The sequence below is a fragment of the Eumetopias jubatus genome, unplaced genomic scaffold (genome assembly GCF_037043125.1).
Source record: "Eumetopias jubatus isolate StellerSeaLion01/CBP00866 unplaced genomic scaffold, mEumJub1_p1.0 scaffold_10, whole genome shotgun sequence".
NCBI classification, from domain to species: domain Eukaryota; kingdom Metazoa; phylum Chordata; class Mammalia; order Carnivora; family Otariidae; genus Eumetopias; species Eumetopias jubatus.
Window position 1 is genome coordinate 14097057 of NW_028274816.1, and position 21529 is coordinate 14118585.

General features: G+C 43.7%; 1 protein-coding gene across 6 annotated transcripts in view; it reads right to left on the reverse strand.

Annotated features, from left to right (window-relative positions):
* The window catches only part of CNOT1 (CCR4-NOT transcription complex subunit 1), a 114001-nt gene extending 93424 nt beyond the window's left edge, over nucleotides 1-20577 (reverse strand). For all 6 annotated transcript variants that reach the window (XM_028095911.2, XM_028095889.2, XM_028095917.2 and 3 more), the window contains exon 1: nucleotides 20468-20577. The gene's annotated coding sequence lies outside the window, so the exon portion shown is untranslated. The remainder of the gene's footprint in view (nucleotides 1-20467) is intronic.
* Nucleotides 20578-21529: the final 952 nt, after the last annotated feature.

The following is a 21529-nucleotide window of genomic DNA, read 5'->3' on the forward strand; positions in this document are numbered from 1 at the left end:
CTTTCCCAAAAGGGTAGATCTTTAACGGGTAGGAGGGTAGAGCAGAGAGATAAGAATCTTCTAAGCCCTCAAGACAGTCTCTTAGATTGCTCGAGAGCAGCTTACACCAGTCTACCCTCTGATAACATCAGATGAACAACAGGAAGCATCCAGAACAAGCATCAGTGGATGAGATGCTCTGTCATCGAACACCGGCTTTAAGAGTTTGCTGAAAAGTGAGCAGCTGTCAATCTCCTATGGAATTGTTGGAGAAGTTTACACATGCCAAGGAGTACAGCCAGGCTGACCAAGATATGACTCTGGTCCAGAGTGATGATATGGAAGGGCTGAGTGGTAGGTTCTTGAGAGAACTAAAACTCTTAAATCGCTTTGTTTTCTGTTTTGGTGACATGTGAGATAGCTGTAATGCCTTACAATGTGCAATGTATACAAATTCTTATATTAGACATTTATCATTACTTTTACATAATTATTTTTACTGTTGGACTCAAATACATTCACAAATTTTTAAAAGTTGATCATCATATTTTGTCCCCCCCAAAAAAGGGGCCATCACCTTTAAATATTTCAATTTTGGGCCGCCTGGGCAGCACAGTCGGTTGAGCGTCCGGACTCTTGGTTTTGGCTCAGGTCAGATCTCATGAGTCCTGGGCTTGAGCCCTGTGTTGTCTCCACACTCAGCGGGGAGTCTACTTGAAGATTTTCTCCCTCTACCCCTCCCGCTGCTAGCGCAGGTGGGAGCTCTCTCAAATAAATAAAACCCTAAAACAACAAAAACAAACAAACAAAAAACGAAACAAAAAAAAAACCTCTCCCTCTGCTCCTTCCCAGGCTTGTATACGCTCTTGCTCTCTCTCAAATAAGTAAATCTAAAGTATTAAGTATTTCAATTTTAAGTCTTTGAATGGATCTAAAAGTCTTAAATATATCACCTTTATTTATGCAAATGAAATCTCTTTGATGATGACTGTCAATAATTTGGAGATCATTAAAACGTAGGCTTTTCAAAGCAGAAAAGCAACATAAACCTGATTGCAGAAACAAGCTCAAATTCATTAAACTATGAAAGTATTTTTAATTATAAAATTTACTATTACACTCCCTTATTTTATCAGGATTGTATAAAATGTCCCAAATGATCTCCTTCCATTTCACTCAAGGTTTATAAATACCTTCATTCGCTAAAGATGACACTCCTATTAATTCAAACACTTGAGCCTAACTCAATGCCATGTGAATACCTTAGGTGCTACAAAAAGTAAACACTGTATCTCAAGGGGCTTAATAGATTAAATACAGATATTACAGTAGTGCTATAAGGCAATTGTGTGTAAGAACTGGGGGATGGGTGGGAGCCTGGCTGGCTCAGTCAGAAGAGCATGTGATTTTTATCTCAGGGTTTTGAGTTCGAGCCCCATGCTGGGTGTAGGGATTACTTAAATAAATTTAAAAGAAAAAAAGAACTGGGAGATGGGAGAGACCTATTTAAAATGCTCACTCCTAAGCACCACCCTACACCAACAGAATCAAACTCCTTGAGGGAAGAATACAGGACACTGTATTTTAAGCATACTCTGCAGACTATTCTTATAATAGTATGCTTATTCTTATGCATTTTAAAGGTTGATAACCACTAAACTTACTAATAGCTCTGGGAAATGTTTTTTAAAAAGTTTACCAAACCAGGACACCTAGGTGGCTCAGTCGGTTGAGTGTCTGACTTAGGCTCAGGTCATGATCTCAGGGTCTTGGGATTGAGCCCCACATCAGGCTCCATGCTCTGTGAGAGGGAGTCTGCTTCTCCCTCTGCTCCTTCCCCCCTCCCCCAAACTCCTGCTCTCTTTTATATATTTTTTTTAAAAAGTGTATCAAACCTTAATGCAATCTCTACTAAAAAGACAAGGAAAGCCCTTCACATCTGTTCCTTTTTCTCCCCCTAACTTCCAGTTGGGCCAAAGATAGCTCTCTAAAGGCAATTTGGTCTTCCTTTGCACTGAAGCCAGCAATCTCTGTATTATCACCTAACTTGCTCTAGATTTAAATATCAACAGGTACTTTAAGAAGCCAAATAGGCCAGACCCAAGGCTATCAGTTTATTAAAACTCCAGCTTCCAATATTAAAAATATATGGGGGATGCATGGGTGGCTCAGTTAATTAAGCACTTTTTTTTTTTTAAGATTTTATTTATTTGTTTGACAGAGAGCAACACAGCAAGAGAGGGAACACAAGCAGGGGGAATGGGGGAGAGAGAAGCAGGCTTCCCGCTAAGCAGGGAGCCTGATGCGGGGCCCGAGCCAGGACCCTGGGATCATGACCTGAGCTGAAGGCGGACGCTTTAATGACTGAGCCACCCAGGCTCCCCGTGTCTTGACTCTTGATTTCAGCTCAGGTCATGTTCTCAGGGTTGTGAGATCATCCGGCTCGTGCTGGGTGAGGAGACTGCTTAAGATTCTCCCTCTCCCTTTGCCCCCCACCACTCCTGCTTACTTGCGTGCTGTCTCTCTAAAAATAAACAAACATACAGATATACATATATATAGATACAGATATGGAGGGGCGCGTGGCTGGCTCAGTTGGTGGAGTATGCAACTCCTGATCTTGGGGTTCTAAGTTCAAGCCCCATGGTGGGTGTAGAGATCACTTAAAAATAAATTTTTGGGGGGCGCCTGGGTGGCTCAGTTGGTTAAGCGACTGCCTTCGGCTCAGGTCATGATCCTGGAGTCCCGGGATCGAGTCCCGCATCAGGCTCCCTGCTCGGCAGCGAGTATGCTTCTCCCTCTGACTCTCTTTCCTCTCGTGCTCTCTATCTCTTATTCTCTCTCTCTCAAATAAATAAGTAAAATCTTTAAAAATAATTTTTTTTAAAATTGGTGAATACTTAAGTCTACTAATCCTACAATTTGACCTTGAAAATTCTCTTCCCAACTCTGAAAAGTAGCATTCCAATTTAGAAGAAATAGAGCTGAGCAATCTCTTTTCTCATTTTCTCCAATTATGGAAATGCTCTACATCTGTACTGTCCAATGTGGCAGCTACTAACTATATGTGGCTACTTAAAATGTAGTAAGAGTGACTAAAGAACACAGCTTTTTAAAAATTTTTATCTAAAAAATAAATAAAAATAAAATAAAAATTTTATCTAATTTTAATTAATCTTAGTATAAATTTAAACAGCCACATGCGGGTAGTGGCTATACTGGACAAAGTATAAACTCCTAATGACCCATATAAATCAAGAAAGGTAACTTATTCTATCATCCACAAACAACCAATACCAATTTTCTCAGATGCCCCACTTTTCCCCTTGGATTCCTTAAAAGGGAGAGCTCATGGGCTGCGTGGGTGCCTCAGTTGGTTAAGCGTCTGCCTTCGGCTTGGGTCATGATCCCAGGGTCCTGGGATGGAGTCCCGCGTCAGGGTCCTGGGATGGAGTCCCGCGTCAGGCTCCCTGCTCAGTGGGGAGCCTGCTTCTCCCTCTCCCTCTCCCCTCCACCTCCCCTCCCCCTGCTCCTGCTCTCTCAAATAAATAAATAAAAAAAGAGAGCGTGCTATTTCCTATGGAACTTTATGACCAACTAATCACCAACTCAAAACACTCATCCCAATATTTAATATTTCTTCAAGACAGAGATTCTAGATTTACAGTATAGTTCCAACTCATTCATCCAAAATGTTGGTTCACTTATTAAAATCTTAATTATAATACTTGTGTACAAAATAGAATAACGAATTTATTCAAGTATAATCACAACAAACACTTAGAAATGTTCTAAGCATTTTACATATATTAACTTAAACCTGGCAACTCTTTGCGAAAAAGGTATTATCCCAACTTTATAGATGAAGAGGGCTGCCTGGCAGGATCAGTTGGTGGAGCATGTGACTCTTGCTCTCTGAGGGTTGAGTTCAAGCCCCACTTTGGGCCTAGCCCTTACTTAAAAAACATACATACATACATATACATACATACACACACACACACATATATATATGAAAAACAGTCTGACTTGTCATTACTAATAGAATTTTAAAGACAGTAATTTTTTTTAGGGAGGGGAGACAGAGGGGGGAGGGGCAGAGGGCGGGACAGACTCTTAAGCAGGCACCACACCCAGCATGAGCCCAGACTCAATCTCAAAACCCTGAAATCATGACCTGAGCTAAAATCAAGAGTCAGTCACTAAACGACTGAGCCACCCAGGCGCCCCTGAAGACAATATTTAAGAGAACATTAAAAACTGGATAGTAGATGTAAGACGATTAAGAAAAAGAACAAAAACCCTTGTATTGCACTTTCAAAATCAGTGTCTCAATAACTGTTTTAATACCAATTCCTAAAAGAAACAAACCAACCCTGATATCTCCAACCTTACATAAAGGATGAGTAATAAGAGTTTTAGAACCCAGGGCGCCTGGGTGGCTCAGTCGTTGAGCGTCTGCCTTGAGCTCAGGTCATGATCCCAGGGTCCTGGGATCGAGCCCCGCATCGGGCTCCCTGCTCCGCGGGAGGCCTGCTTCTCCCTCTCCTACTCCCCCTGCTTGTGTTCCCTCTCTCACTGTGTCTCTCTCTGTCAAATAAATAAAATCTTTAAAAAAAAAAAAAGAAAAGAAAAGTAATTTAAGTAAAATATCAGGTCAACAAAGTTTTGCATATTCCAAAATTCTCTATACAAAATCCTTTTCCATGGAGACCATTCACCTCACTCACTAAGCAGAAAACAGTTAACAGAAGGTCTGAGACTGCTATCCTTAAACATGTCAGGGTTAGCCTTTGGCTGGTGTCAGAACCTGATTTAGGGAAAACTAATCCCCACTCCCAGAACTAATTAAGAGTGGCTCACTATGCCTAAACTGTACCCAAAAAGTGTGGTTTATGCTGAACACCTGCCTTCCCTCCGGGAACCTCGAATTTTAGTATTTGGTAGGCAGAAGGTGCCCACATGACAAGTCTCCAGTAACAATCCTAGGCACTGATTCTCTAACAAGCTTCCCTGCTGGGCAACATTTCACACACGTGTTGTCACTATTCCTTGCTGAAGGAATTAAGTATGCCCAGTATGACTCCACTGGGAGAGGGTCAGCATGACAGCATGAGTCTAGTTTCCTCAGACTTCACCTCATATGCCTTTTCCCTTTTATTTTGCTCTGTATCCTTTTGCTGTAATAAATCACAGCCCCAAGTACAACCCCCCCACACTAACCCTGCCAGTGGCCAAAATGAAATGTCTTCTGGAGGTAACTGAGACCCAATTTGTGGCTTTCTTCTCTCATACGTATAGAACCCATTTCAGACTTCTGGATTCTATCATAAAGATGATCCTGGGGGCGCCTGGGTGGCTCAGTCAGTTGAGTGACTGCCTTCGGCTCAGGTCATGATCCCGGAGTCCAGGGATGAGTCCCACATCCGGCTGCCTGCTCAGCAGGGAATCTACTTCTCCCTCTAGCCCTCCCCCCTGCTCGTGTGATCTCTCTCAAATAAGCAAATAAAAATCTTTAAAAAAAAAAAAAAGACAATCCTGGAAGCTACACAGATTTGTTTGTGAATATATTTTAGGGAATCAGGGAACAGGACGGACTAGCTACAGGCTCACCTAATCTGTTTCCTCTTCCTCGCTAAATAGCTAGATTACATTTCTCAGCCTCTCTTGCATAGGTGTGGCCAAGAAACTAAGTTCTAGCCAATGAAATGTAGGCCAAAAGTGATACCAGCCACTTCCAGACCTGGTCCGTAAAACCTCCTACTCTTGACCCTCTGGTTTTTTCACCATCTGCCAGCTAAATGAAGAGGACTCCCTCTAGAGAAAACCAGTGCCGTAAGATGGAAGGAGCCTAGGTTCCTGAATAAGGCAACCTAATGAACACTCTCAGTGAAAGTTATCTGAATATAAGTTGTCTACTCTTAAGCCACTGATATCTTGGGGTTGTTTGTTAAAACACTAACCTGCTTTGCCTACTAACAAAGGACAGGATCAGGTAAAAATTTTTAGAAGCTGGATGCCTGGATGGCTCAGTCAGTTAAGCATCCGACTCCTGATTTCAGCTCAGGTCCTGATCTCACAGCCCTGAGATCAAGCCCCACAATGGGCTTCCCCACTGAGCATGGGAACCTGCTTAAGGTTCTCTCACTCCCTTTGCCCCTGCTCATGCTCTCTCTCAAATAAATAAAATGTTTTTAAAAATATATATATTAGAGGGAAAGAGAAGTGAACGCATTAAGGAGGGAAATGCAAGGACTCTGAAACTGTGTATTCGAATAAGAGAAGTGAACCAAAAGAAGAGTCAAATACATTTCCACTAAGCACCTGGGTTCCACTTACTTCTGACATGAAACACCAGAGAAGACAAAAGTTTACATGGCAAGAAAGAAAATGAGTTCTATTTGGGACATATCTGGAGTGACACAGATGAAATCCACTGGGCAGTTGAGAATTACAGCCTGCAGAACAGCAAGGGTGAGCTGCAAATAATAGATCTGGGAGTCATCAACATTTAAAAGAAACAGCAAAGGAGAACTATAGAATGAAAATAAGGGTTTTAGAATCCTAAAGAAGCTTAGCATTTTAAAGGCGGATAGAAAAAGAGGAACTCAGCGTGACCGAGTGGCTCAGTGGTTAAGCGTCCGCCTTCGGCTCAGGTCATGATCCCAGGGTCCTGGGATCGAGTCCCACATCGGGCTCCCTGCTCAGTGGGAAGCCTGCTTCTCCCTCTCCCACTCCCCCTGCTTGTGCGTGCACGCACACGTGCTCTCTTTCTCTCTCCCGGTCAAATAAATAAATCTTAAAATAGTAAAATAAATTTTTAAAAAATCTTAAAAGAGAGAGAAACCCACAAGAAGGGAAATGAAGAGTAGCCAGAGTGATAGAAGAAACTTAGAATGCATATTATCAGAAGCCAAGCAGAGTCCTCTACTTAGTGGTAATAAGTAAAACCTACAGACAGATAGCATCCCCAAAGAGAGCTCCAAGGACGATTCTTTGACAAATGTCCATTGTGGCAGGTAGCCTCTAAAATGACCGAACAATCCCTGCCTAATATGTCTATCCTTATGTATCCCCTCCCCTTGAGTGGGATGGACCGTAAATGTGGCTTCAAAAGAAGAAAAAACAGTCATTTCCAAGATTAAATTACAAAAAGACTGACTTCTGCCTTCTTTACCTCTTTCTGAGCATGTGCTCCAAGACAAGCAAGCTGCCATGCTGAGTAGCCCTATGGAGAAGGCACATGTGGCAAGCAACTGATGTCTCCCAACCAACAGCCAGCAAGGATTTGAAGCCTGCCAACTGCCAGGTGAGTGAGCTTATAAGAACTCTCCACCCTTCAGCCTCGAGATGACTTCAGCCTGTGGATACCTGCATTGCAACTTTGTGAAAGACACTGAGTCAAAAGCAATTAGCCAAGCTGTGTCTGTGAAACAAAGAACAAGAAAGTTTTAAATGGTGGCTCAGTCGTTGGGCGTCTGCCTTCAGCTCGGGTCATGGTCCCGGGGTCCTGGGATCGAGCCCCGCATCGGGCTCTCTGCTCCGCGGGAGGCCTGCTTCTCCCTCTCCCACTCTCCCTGTTTGTGTTCCCTCTCTCCTGTGTCTCTCTCTGTCAAATAAATAAAATCTTGAAAAAAGAAAGTTTTAAAATGGCTGAATTTTGGGGTACTTTGCTATGCCACAACCAATAATTAATACATCCATACTCTATGAAAACCATGGTGGAGGTATTTTAAAATGTATGGTTGTCAGGGGCGCCTGGGTGGTTCAGTCAGTTAAGCATCTGACTTTTGATTTGCCTCAGGTCATGATCTCAGGGCTTGTGGGATCAAGCCCTGTGATGAGCTCCCCACTGAGCAGGGACTCTTTTTGAGATTCTCTCTCCCCTTCTCCTGCTGTCCCTCCCCTCCCACCCCGCTTGCTCTCTCTCAAAAATAAGTATTTTTAAAAATAAAGGTATAGTCGGCATTGTACAAAAAGTATACAGGAATTATAAATTATCAGAATTAGCAACTAAGTGATCACTGATAACCTTCAAGAGAGGGAAGTTGGTGGTTACCAGGAGGCAGGCCAAGACTCCTCCATAAGTGGATAATGCATCAGGTAACAAGACCACGGTCTAGCCCAAACCCCAGCCCCTCCAAAATCTCCCAAACCACTTCAGATAGTCTACAGGCTAATCTACCAATCTACCTCTCTTCCCCTTTAGTATGTATGATGCACTGTAAAATTTAATCACACTGCTCACTATTGTTTCATGTGTTATCCTTTACATCAGCTCCCAGAGACATGCCTTGGGCTTATTCCATAGCTCTTCCTCACCATCACTGCCAAGCAGCTTTGAGGGCACTGAAAACATTCCAGAACCCTGATAAATCCATTATCATATCAATTTCTAATTCCCTAAAATACAATTTGACTAGACATAAACAAAATGTAGCCAAAGTTTGGGAAAGTTCTTCCACCTTCATCACCCATGAAATGGAGATAATTTTCCATAATCTCATTTCAAGTTAGTCTTTTTTTTTTTTTTTTTTTTTTAAGTAGGCTCCATGCCCATGCCCAGCATACAGCCAAATGCAGAGCTTGAACTCACGCCCTGGAGAGATCAAGATCTGAGCTGAGATCGAGTCAGATGCTTAACCGACTGAGCCATCCAGGCGCCCCACAGATTGGTTAGTCTTTAAGTATAGAAGCATCTCTACTTAGTGTCACTAAAAAAGTTTACTGGACAGTACTTTTCTTAGAACATGATATATCCAATTTCAGAGATGTTAAAATGTTGACAATGTTTTATAATCAGTGAAATATGTATCTTCTCTTCATGTAGTCATCTCACTTGTGACACTGTAAAATTAAATTTTAAGTAATTTGTGATTTACACCAATAGTAGTAATTGGCTCTAAAGTAAATAAAATAAACTGAAAACAAATCTTCCTCAAGAGGTTATTTACTGGAATAAACTGGAGGGCAATGTAACCTCCAAAAGCATTCTGAAATGTGTACCAGTTGGGAGAGCCACTGGCACTTAATGAAAATTAGAAATGAAATAACCAAAGGACAGCACCACCAACAAAGAACTATCCTGCCCAAACACCAATAGTGCCCTTGCTGAGAAAATGGCTTTTGCATCTATTTTCTGTAGGGTGAGCCCTAGATGTGAACACCTCAAGTCTAGCTTTCCACAAGGTTAACACAAACCCAAGCAAAACTTAAATTCATCAGATAGTAAGAAATAGTATATGACTTATGTGAAGTGGCTTGTGTTCCTGCTGTCACAACTTTAATAGGAACAGTTTATGCACTTTTATTATAATATTAACCCAATCAAATATTTACTGAGTACTTACCACGTGTCAGGTATTTGAAATACATCAGTGAACAGACATACATATATTCTTGCATTACCACTGGAAGTGAGAAATATAATCGTAAGAAATAATGAAATGGGGTGCCTGGCTGGCTCAGTCAGTAGAGCATGTGACTCTTAATCTCAGGATTGTGAGTTCAAGCTCCACATTGGGAAGAGAAATTACTTTAAAAAGAGAAATACAAAAATATATATATGAAACATGTAGGAAATGCTAAGTACTATAGAAAAAAAAAAAGCAAGATAAAGTGAACCAAAAAATAGGGAGACTGAAGGGTTGCAATCAGTGTGGTGGTCAGAGTGAGCCTTATTGAGAAAGAAGTCTTTTTTGTTTTTTTAAGATTTTATTTATTTCATAGAGAGAGACACAGCGAGAGGGAACACAAGCAGGGGGAGTGGGAGAGGGAGAAGCAGGCTTCCCGTGGAGCAGGGAGCCCGATGCGGGACTTGACCCCAGGATCCTGAGATCATGACCCGAGCCGAAGGCAGACGCTTAATGACTGAGTCACCCAGGCGCCCCCAAAGAAGTCTTTTTTTTTTTTCTTTTTAAGATTTTATTTATTTGAGGGGCGCCTGGGTGGCTCAGTTGGTTAAGCGACTGCCTTCGGCTCAGGTCATGATCCTGGAGTCCCGGGATCGAGTCCCACATCGGGCTCCCTGCTCAGCGGGGAGTCTGCTTCTCCCTCTGACCCTCTTCCCTCTCGTGCTCTCTCTCATTCTCTCTCTCTCAAATAAATAAATAAAAAATCTTTAAAAAAAAAAAAAGATTTTATTTATTTGACAGAGAGAGAGCCAGAAAGCACAAGCAGGGGGAGCGGCAGAGGGAGAGGAAGAAGCAGGCTCCCCGATGAGCAGGGAGTCCAACGTGGGACTCAATCCCAGGACCCTGGGATCATGACCTGAGCCAAAGTCAGTCGCTTAACCAAATGAGCCAACCAGGAACCCTGAGAAGGAAGTATTTTTTTTTTTTTTTATTTGAGAGAGACAATGAGATAGAGAGATCATGAGGGTCAGAGGGAGAAGCAGACTCCCTGCTGAGCAGGGAGCCCGATGCGGGACTCGATCCCGGGACTCCAAGATCATGACCTGAGCCGAAGGCAGCCGCTCAACCAACTGAGCCACCCAGGTGCCCCACTGAGAAAGAAGTCTTGAGGAGACCTGAAGGAGGTGAGGGGTTTAGCCATGCACACATCTGAGAGAAAATGTTCTAGGCAAAAGGATTGGTCAATTGGTGCAAAAGCTTCCTAAGAGACCGCACAGCATGTGTAAGGCAAAACAAGGAGGCCAAAGGTACTTAAAGGAAGCCTATTGGGGGGAGTGCGGGTAAAGAGAGTAAGTTGGGGAGAAGGAGGAATACGTGAGGAGGTACTGGGCAGAGTTAAATCCTGTAGGTAATGAAAGGACTCTGGCTTTTACTAAAGATAAATGTAGAACCAACAGGTGGTTTTGAACAGGAAGACATGATAGGACTTTCAAAACCTAAGAATCACTTCAGATGAACTGAGAACAAACTATAGGGGACCAAGGGTAGAAGCAAGGTAGATAATAATAGCACATTACGAGTGAATTAGTCACTGAAACCCAAACACAGAAGATCTCTACAGAATTTTATACAAATATTCCAAAACTGGAGCACCTGGGTGGCTCAGTTGTTAAGCGTCTGCCTTCGGCTCGCGATCCCAGGGTCCTGGGGTTGCGTCCCACATCGGGCTCCCTGCTTGGCAGGGAGCCTGCTTCTCCCTCTCCCACTCGCCCTGCTTGTGTTCCTGCTGTCACTGTCTCTCTCTCTCTCTGTCAAATAAATACAATCTTAAAATATATACACATATATATATTCCAAAACGAACTTAGTATATTAAAGTATCGTACTAACGTTTTGTGGTTGCCAGAAAACTTAAGGGCTTAATGACTGGGCATGACCAAATACTTTCATGTAATTTCTACATTTTACATTTGGACAATGTCAACATCTGCAATATGTGGCATATTTATCGGTTTGAAAAGGGAAGAGGAATTTTTTTTAAGATTTTACTTTTATTATTATTTATTTAGAGAGAGAGGCAGAGAGTGTGGGGGAGAGGGAGACAGAAAATCTTAAGCAGGCTCCATCCAGTGCAGAGCCTGGATGCAGGGCTCGATCTCACAACCCTGAGATCATGACCTGAGCTGAAATCAAGAGTTGATAGCTTAACTGACTGAGCCACCCAGGCTCCCGACATTTTATTTTTAAGCAATCTCTACACCCAACATGGGGCTCAAGCCTACAACCCCAAGATCAAGAGTTGCAAGCTTGGGGCGCCTGGGTGGCTCAGTCAGTTAAGCATCTGCCTTCAGCTCAGGTCATGATCCCAGCGTCCTAGGATAGAGCCCTGAGTCGGCTCCCTGCTCAGCGGGGAGTCAGCTTCTCCCTCTCCTCCCAGCTCCTGCTCTCTCTCACTGTCTGTCTGTCTCTCTCTCTCTTTGGCACTCGCGCGCTCTCAAATAAATAAATAAAATTAAAAAAAAAAATAGTTGAAAGCTCTACCAACTGAACCAGTGAGCCAGCCAGGTGCCCTCCCCTTTTCTAACACTATGATTCTTGGGGCGCCTGGGTGGCTCAGTTGTTAAGTGTCTGCCTTCGGCTCAGGTCATGATCCCATGATCCCAGGATCCTGGGATCGGGCCCCGCATCGGGCTCCCTGCTCCGCAGGAAGCCTGCTTCTCCCTCTCCCACGCCCCCTGCTTGTGTTCCCTCTTTTGCTGTCTCTCTCTGTCAAATGAATTAAATAAATAAAACACTATTTGATTCTTTTTTAAATATATACACATATAAATTTAAAGATTTTATGTATTTGACAAAGACAGAGCGAGAGAGGGAACACAAGCAGGGGGAGTGGGAGAGGGAGAAGCAGGCTTCCCGCCAAGCAGGGAGCCCAATGCGGAACTCGATCCCAGGACTCTGGGATCATGACCTGAGCCCAAGGCAGACACTTAACGACTGAACCACCCAGGCACCCCTATTATATATACATTTTTTAAGTAATCTCTACACCCAATGTGGGGCTCAAACTCATGACCCCAAGATCAAGAGCCACACTCTACCAACTGAGCCAGCCAGTCACCCTAGGGAAAGGGATTAGTCTTAAGATATTCATGCCATAACAGTGAGTATATATATACATGGTAGACTTAACTCTCTATTACCCAAACTAAAGAGTGCAAACAAGTGGGAATAATCCAATCATGAACATCCCAAAATTATGTATTTCTGAACTTAGAAAAGCTTAGTATAAAACTTGCTGACAAGGGTTAAGGAAATATTCAAAGGCATACTGGTCAGTAAGTAGTAAATAGGTTTGAAATGAGATAATAAATGGAGCAAGAGCTGAACTGCTTCCTAACCATGCCACTTTTTTTTTTTTTTTAAGATTTTATTTATTTATTTGACAGAGACAGAGATATAGCAAGAGCAGGAACACAAGCAGGGGGAGTGGGAGAGGGAGAAACAGGCTTCCTGCCGGGCAGGGAGCCCGATGTGGGACTCGATCCCAGGACCCTGGGATCATGACCTGAGCCGAATGCAGACCCTTAATGACTGAGCCACCCAGGTGCCCTATTTTTTTTTTTTTAAAGATTTTATTTATTTGACAGAGAGAGAGAGAGATAGCGAGAGCAGGAACACAAGCAGGGGGAGTGGGAGAGGGAGAAGCAGGCCCCCTGCGGAGCAGGGAGCCCGATGCGGGGACTCGATCCCAGGACCCTGGGATCAAGACCTGAGCTGAAGGCAGACGCTTAATGACTGAGCCACCCAGGCGCCCCTAACCATGCCACTTCAAATAAGCAATTTTAGGGCACCTGGGTGTCTCAGTTGTTAAGCGTCTGCCTTCGGCTCAGGTTCGAGTCCAGCATCGGACTCCCTGCTCCGCAGGGGGCCTGCTTCTCCCTCTCCCACTCCCCCTGCTTGTGTTCCCTCTCTCATTGTCTCTAATAAATAAATAAAATCTTTTTTTTTAAGATTTTATTTATTTATTTGACACAGAGAAAGCACAAGTAGGCAGAGCGGCAGGCAGAGAGGGAGAAGCAGGCTCCCCTGATCAGGGAGCCGGACATGGGGCTCGATCCCAGGACCCAGGGATCATGACCTGAGCCGAAGCCAGCCGCTTAACCGAATGAGCCACCCAGGCACCCCTAAATAAATAAAATCTTTAAAAAATATAAAAAATAATAAAGCAATTTTACTGGATTCAATAGATCCTTAATACTAACTGTTAAAGAACATTTAATAGCCTTTTGTGGATACTTCAGAATTTTCAAGACTTAATCCAACCCATACATTAGCACAGTATGACATAGTGCTAGCAAATAAATCCATTTTTTTTAATTTATTTTTTTAAGTTAAGCTCCACGCCCAACCTGGAGCTTGAACTCATGACCCCAAGAGACCCATGCTCTACAGACTGAGCCTACCAAGAACCCCAATAAACCCCTATTTAAAAAAAAAAAAAAAGTAAGAAAGTGAACCAGAAAAGTAAGTCTACTCCAAAATCAGAAAAGAATCAAGTTCTTGATCTGGAATCAACTGAATATTCAGAAGCATCTTCCCAGTGGTAATTACAAAATTATAAAGCTACATAGTATAAATATGCTTGACTACTAAAAGATAATGGAGTATCCTTCTTCAAGGTACTTTAAAAAATATAACTACACCAGGGGTGCCTGAGTGGCTCATTGGTTGCGCATCCCAATGCTGGTTTTGGCTCAGGTTGTGCTCTCATGGGTGGTGAGATTGGGCTGGAGCTGGGCTCTCTGCTTGGGGAGTCTACTTGGGATTGTCCCTCTCCCTCTCCATCTGCCCCCCCCTTTACACACTTACACACACTTTCTCTCACTCTCAAATAAATCTTAAAAATATGTATTAGGGGCGCCTGGGTGGCTCAGTCGTTAAGCGTCTGCCTTCAGCTCAGGTCATGATCTCAGGGTCCTGGGGATCAAGCCCTGTATCAAGCTCCCTGCTTGGAGGGAAGCCTGCTTCTCCCTCTCCCATCCACCCTGCTTGTGTTCCCTCTCTCACTGTGTCTTTCTCTGTCAAATAAATAAATAAAATCTTTAAAATATATATGTATAAAATACATACATATTAAATATATATATATATATAAAAAACTACACCAAGAGAAAACTTATTCGTATCTGTCAGTATTCAATTTACAGTGCTCAAGAACATTTTAAAACCTAACTCCCAGGGGCGCCTGGGTGGCTCTGTCGTTAAGCGTCTGCCTTCAGCTCAGGTCATGATCCCAGGGTCTTGGGATCGAGTCCCGCATCAGGCTCCCTACTCGCGGGAAGCCTGCTTGGCCCTCTCCCACTCCCCCTGCTTGTGTTCCCTCTCTCGCTATGTCTCTGTCAAATAAGTAAGTAAAATCTTAAAAAAGCAAAAACCTAAGTCCCTCCCCCATCCTTTGGAGGTCTTAAAAGAAGTACAAGTTAATTTATACTGAGGTTAAATAATGACCATTCACAATAACTATATATAACAGGAAAGACCACCTTTTTGTCAGTTTAGAGTTTTGTATTTTCACAGTAAAGAGAAGAAACATTCAAGTCTTGTGTCTTATCCTACAAAAAAATCTGTATTTGGCCACAACTAAGAAAATCTTATCCAAATAAACATTGGTGGTATCTCACAATATATCCAGATCAAGTCCTTAAATTATACATATGAAACTTATACAGGCTGTGTATCAATTATGTCAATAAAACAGGGGAGGGGCGCCTGGGTGGCTCAGTTGTTAGGCATCTGTCTTTGACTCAGGTCATGATCCCAGGGTCCTGGGATTGAGCCCTGCATCAGGCTCCCTGCTTAGCGGGAAGCCTGCTTCTCCCTCTCCCCCTGCTTGTGTTCCCTCTCTCGCTCTCTCTCTGTCAAATAAATAAATAATCTTTAAAAAAATAAAACGGGGGAAAACACACATTAGGAGTAAAGAAAAAATCTCCCTAGGCAATTAATTACCTAAGAAACAATTTAATTCTGTAGAATTATTATTAATATAGTCATGATGTGCTAAAATCCAATCCACCAAATAAAAGTGAAATCCTGAACTACCAAACCAGCCTCCAGAGACTTTAATTATACAATGACACTCTCAAAAAACAAATGTTTAACCACATAGATTATGCCTTTTTTTTTTTTTAAAAGCAGAGCTTGAATTCATGACCCTGAGATCAAAAGTCTTGGTAGCACCTGGGTGGCTCAGTTGAACATCCAACTCTTTTTTTTAAAGATTTTTTTTATTTATTTATTCCTGAGAGAGAGAGAGAGAGAGAGAGAGAGAGAGAGGTAGAGGGAGAAGCAGCCTCCCAAGGAGCAGGGAGCCCGATGCGGGACTCGATCCCAGGACCCTGCGATCACGACCTGAGCCGAAGGCAGACGCTTAACCATCTAGAGCCACCCAGGCAGGCGCCCGAACATCCAACTCTTGATTTCAGCTCAGGTCATGATCTGAGAGTCATGATATCAAACCCTTCATTGAGCTCCGCACTCAGCGAGGAGTCTGCTTCTCCTTCCCTTGCTAGCACCTGTTCTAATAAATCTTTAAAAAGAAAAAAAAAAAGGATTGGACACTTAACTGACCTAGCCACCAGACACCCCTATGCTTTTTGATAAATTCATACATCTTTCTTTTCCTTGTATTGAACTCAAGTAGAATGTGGAGAGACAGAATGAACATTAGGCTATAGTAGAAAAACCTGGTCTGTTTGACCTTAAACTAAGAAACTCACCTTACTTTCCTTGGCTTCAATTTCCTAAAGGATGATACTGTAATTCGGTATGACTAGTTTTCAAAGTTTAACCATCTAAAAGATGTCAACAGAATTAGAAGTATATAGTTCCAAGAAGAACACTATAAATCTACCCAAGTGTAACAAGAAGCATTATTCAATTACAATTCAGGGCAATAACATATTGGGGGGGGGAGGGAAGATTACCCACTATAAAATGAGGCAGAAAACTTACAAGGCAAAACAGTATATGCTATAAGTAAGTGAAACTGCCCAAGAGGTATTTAAGAAATCAATTTTGCTTAGGAAAATCAGGGCAGAGATTTATATAGACACATTTGAGTCTGAATGATAGATGTTTTAGTAGACACAAACAATGACATTCCAGATAAAAGGGGCAAAGATGTATTCAGGAACCACTGTGTAACAGTCTTGTGACTACAGTGTAAGATAGTAATATGAAGCCACAGGTAGGGAGGGATCAACACTTACACAGCTCCAGGCTAGGGATTTAAAGGACTTTTGAGCAGAGGATTGCTATTTTCAAAACAGTGATTTAGGAGGTAACTGGGCAGTAGAGAATTAACTATACTCCTGGAATTACATTCGGAATGTAGACTAGTTAGAAAGCTACTGCAAAGGGGTGCCTGGGTGGTTCAGTTGAGTGCCAACTCTTGATTTCAGTTCAGGTCATGACCTAAGGGTCCGGGACCGAGCCCTGCATTGGGCTCCATGCTCAGCGTGAAAGTCTTGGATTCTCTCTCTCCCTCTGCCCGCCCCCTTGCTCACTCATGCACTCTCTCTCTAAAATAAATAAATAAACTTTTTAAAAAGAAAGCAAGGAAAGAAAGCTAGCTATGCAAAAAAGGCGGGGCGGGGGGGGTGGGGGCACCTGGTTGGCTCAGTAAGTAGAGCATGGGACTCTTGATCTTGGCATCATGAGTTCAAGCCCAAGTGGGGGAAAGAGAAATAGAAGGGGAGAAAGAAAGGGTTATGAAACAAAGGGTTATCTATACTTATGATTAGTCTACATAAAAATTTAAAACATTGCATTTCAAAACTATGAGTTATAAATCCAAGGTGACAAACTTTCAAACTAATTATCTGAAATGGAAAATGCTGAGCAGTTAATGAGGATTAAGAGATGGTGTCTTTCGGAAATATGCCTTCATTCCCTTTTATATTTTATATAATTAGACACACACACACACACACACACACCTCTCCTGCAGACAGTTTCACATCTCAAGTCAACATTTTAGGAATTTCCTCCTAACAACTGTTAACAAAATTAACCAAAACATTTTATACTGGAAATTTATGCTGAGCTTTCCAACATTAAAGACAGAAATGCTTTCTTAAACCTACACTCTACACTTCTAAAGTCTGCATTTCCTTCAAATCTCAACACAGGGTTTCAGACTGAGTCTACACCTCTAATTACTGACTTAAAGGTTTTTTGTTTTTTTTTTAAGATTTTATTTGTCAGAGAGAGGGAGAGAGCACAAGCAGGGAGAGCATCAGGCAGAGGGAGAAGAGGGCTCCTCGCTGAGCAAGCAGCCCCATGCGGGACTCGAGGACCTGAGCGGAAGGCAGACACTTAACCAACTGAGCCACCCAGGCATCTCTTAAAGGTGCTTTTCAATGAACAATTTGTTTTATTTGCTTTGCTACATTCTTACATTAAAATAATCTATCGCATAAAGGTTTTGAGCCCATTTTAGCTTTGAAACATACTTCGTAAAAATTGTGAGCAAACAGAAAAGAAATGTAGGATTTTTCTATATATAAGGTCTTAAAATAAGGCTCAGTGGGATACCATTTTGAAACGTCCCAGCAGGAAGTTCAGTTTGGTCAGATAGCCATTTAAAAAGTGTCTCAGTAGGGGCGGCTCAGTCGTTAAGCGTCTGCCTTCAGCTCGGGTCATGGTCCCAGGGTCCTGGGATCGAGCCCCATATCGGGCTCCCTGTTCAGCGGGAAAGCCCATTTCTCCCTCCCCCACTCCCCCTGGTTGTGTTCCCTCTCTCTCGCTGTGTCTCTTGTCAAATAAATAAATAAAATATATTTAAAAAAAAAAGTGCTTCAGGTAGTATCTTTAAGTGACTTGAAAGTTAGTTTTGTACTTTAATAAAGGATATCCAGTTCATAAAATACAGCATTTCAAAATGGCAGGCTATTATTTTTGGTCATTCCAGAAGCATAAACATCTTACCAAAAATTAGCGTGTTAAAGAATGTGAGCATTCAATTAGTATTATAGACAAATTCCCAGAATGAAATAAAAATTCAAGTTCATCAACTTAGGCAGGTTAAAAAGCTTTTCATAGCTACATATCAGAATCTAACCAAAACATGTTTAGAATAAAGCAACATGCACGAATAATGAGCTTAGTCTTGAAGCAATGTCTTGAAGAGACAGCAAGCATTTCCTCTCCTGCCTTCACACAGTAGTTTGTTTTTAAATGACATTACCCAAAATTAGAAGAATGTCACAGTACTTAACCTGACAAGATTCCATGTTGAAGAAACCGGGATTTAAACAAGCCCAGTAGAAATTTAGAGACTAGAGGGAAAAAAAAAAAATTAGCCAGAAACTAATCCATCTGAGTTAGAAACCAAGTGCATTTCAGTTCAGTTCCACCAGGATGCCACAAAACCCTGCCTTAAAACTTCTAAGATTATATACAATCTTAGGCAAGAAAGGGAAATGCTTTCAGTTATTAATGGTCAAGTCTTTGTGCCTTGATTTTAGAGTTAAGTTTCCAATGAAGGACTTGGGACCCACACTTGTTGAAAAGGGACCAACCCTCTCAACTCTCAACAGGTTTTATCAACATGCTACCATTTCAGTCAAAGTACAACTGGATGCCTAAAACTTTATGTATCATCAGCTCATTTTCTCCATAGACAAGGTAACAATCTGCAGTGCCCTAAAACAAGACTATTTAAACTGCTACCATATATCTTATTAATAGTTAAAATACTATGCTGCCCAGCTTTAGAAGGGTAAGAATGTCAACCTGAGCCACAGATTACTAACATATTATACCCAAATACCTCAACAAAAACAGGTTTGTTCTTAATGTTTGACCTGCTTTCTAATTTTTTACTTGTCCTCCCTTTTTTCGTCTATGTATCCCTATTCCTATCAAACGGATTTTCTTGAGGGCAATGGTCAGAATTTCCCCCCAAAATACTCAATTATATTTCCTCAAATTATTGGCTGTTAAAATAATCCCCCAGGGCAATAGAATTATAGAAAATAAGGAAATTAAGTATCATTACTCAGCTTACAGGAAGAAAACAAACTTTTTATTAGAGTCCTAAGAAACGTGACATTTGATTGGGTGGCATCGGGAAAAGTTTACTTCTCAAAGTTTATTTTAAACACAGCATTTCCAAACCCACAGATATCAGGCATTTTCTTTCTTTCTTTTTTTAAACTACAAATCGTACTCCTAGCGTGGGTAATTATCTGTGTGAGGCTAGTTGGGTGAATTCTGCAAAGGAACTGGTATCGAGTAAGAGTATTTGATTTGGCCTTAAGCAACCTCCCTACCCGACCTGTAGGAAGGGAATCTCTCCCCACATCGAGGCCTACAAACGTTCGGCTCACTAGGGGGGACACTTCCCGTAGGAGGGCAGAACCGCCACTACAGCTCAGACACCGGCACAACTGGGTGAGGGCCGACTTCGGAGAAAGTCTGAGCGCCCCGGCGCGCGAGTGGAACAAAACCTGTGGCAAGAAGTAATGAGGAAGTGCTGGCTCCCGCTCGCCCCTCCCACCGGCGGACACCCGAAACACCGGGGGTTTGACAACGTGCTGGGGGCAGAGGGAGGGGGACTGCCAGCTCCAGGTCGACCAGAAAGAACTAGGAGCCTGCAACTACTCCAAACACGGACCCTCGCCTCTGCAACTAGGCCTCGGGGGGCCGAAGCCCACTGCACCCATCCGGAAGCCCGGAGAGAAAGGGGCAGTTGAGCAGCTCCTGGGGTCTGCGGAGGGTGCAGCCCGCGCGAAGCGAGGCCCAGTCGCCCGAATTGCCGCCGCCGCCGCCCTCAGAGCCGCCAGGCCCGGGCCGGAGACCACCCCTGGTCTCACCCCGCGCTCTGCCCTCCGCTCCGTGAAGCCTTCGCCCCGACCCCTACTCTTCAGAGTCCAAGGACTCCGCGAGCCGTGGGAACAGTCCGCCCTCTCCCGCCTCGCCACTTCCCTGTCCCGACTGCCCCTCACTCCGCGGAGCTCCGAGAAACGCTCCCAATGGCCCCTGGACCACCCCCGTTCCTTCGCCCACCGGCACTCGCGTTCCGTAGCTGACACCTCCAGCCGGCCCCAGCCACCGACCCCGGCCCACCTCACCTCCGGCGGTTCCGGCAGCGCTGGACACAGGAAACTCCTGAGTCCCCGACTCCGGCTCCCCTCGACCCCCTCTTCGGTTAACTCCGCTTGTTTCTCTACAAAATGGCGCCGGAGGTCGCGCGCTCACGTCGCGGCCTTTCCCCTCCCCGTTCCCATTTCATCATTCGCTGCCCGCCCGGGGAGGGATGGCCCCAGCACCAGCCAATGATCGTACCCAGCCCGTGGCTCCCGCCCAATCACCGCCAGGTGCCCGCGGATTTAAACCAATCACACATTACCACTCGCAGAAGTCAAGGAAGAAACCAGGCTCCTGCTAGCAACTACCAATCCGGACTCCTACTTCGCGGGCTTTGGCCAATTGCCGCTCACCCGTCCCTGGGGACTGGAGTCGGAGCCCTCGCGCCTGCGCTCGAGAGGAAGACCAATGGGGAGACGCAGATAACTTCAATTTGGGGCTTCACAGACTTCCCACCTGCCCTCGAGGTCTTCGACCAATAGGGGCCTGGCATTGCCTCTGAGAAACAATAAATAAGGGAGGGGGCCCATAAACCCTCGCCACCCTGCGCGGGAACTACTTTAGGTGAGAGTAGGGTACTTTCCCCGACTCTTCTTCCTCTTTGGAAGTGTCAAGTCTAGTACACAGCGGGGCTGCATTCCCCTCCCCTCGCGCCCCTTTGAGAACGCCAGTTACCAAAAAGCAATCCGGGCTGTGACTAGAGTGGGAGCGCTTTGCGTTCTGGGATGTGTAGTCTTCCCTCATCCCCGCGCCCCATTCCTGGCGCTAAAGTATCGCGTCTTCTTCCGTCATCGACTACGTCCTGAGAGAGCAGTGCATGCTGGGGAATGTAGTCTCCTACTTGGTCCTAGTTTGCCTCGCTTTATCAGAACTTTCTCCTTATCTAGTTTTGCCTATAGAAGAAGGGACCCCTTACAGAAAGATAGGAAACTAAGGTTCTCTTTTTGGGCTTACGCCCTGTATGCGGTATCAGAACCGATACCTATCAGAGAGGTATCAGAAAGGCTCTCAGAAGAAAAACATAGAAACATACCTTTGCTACGATT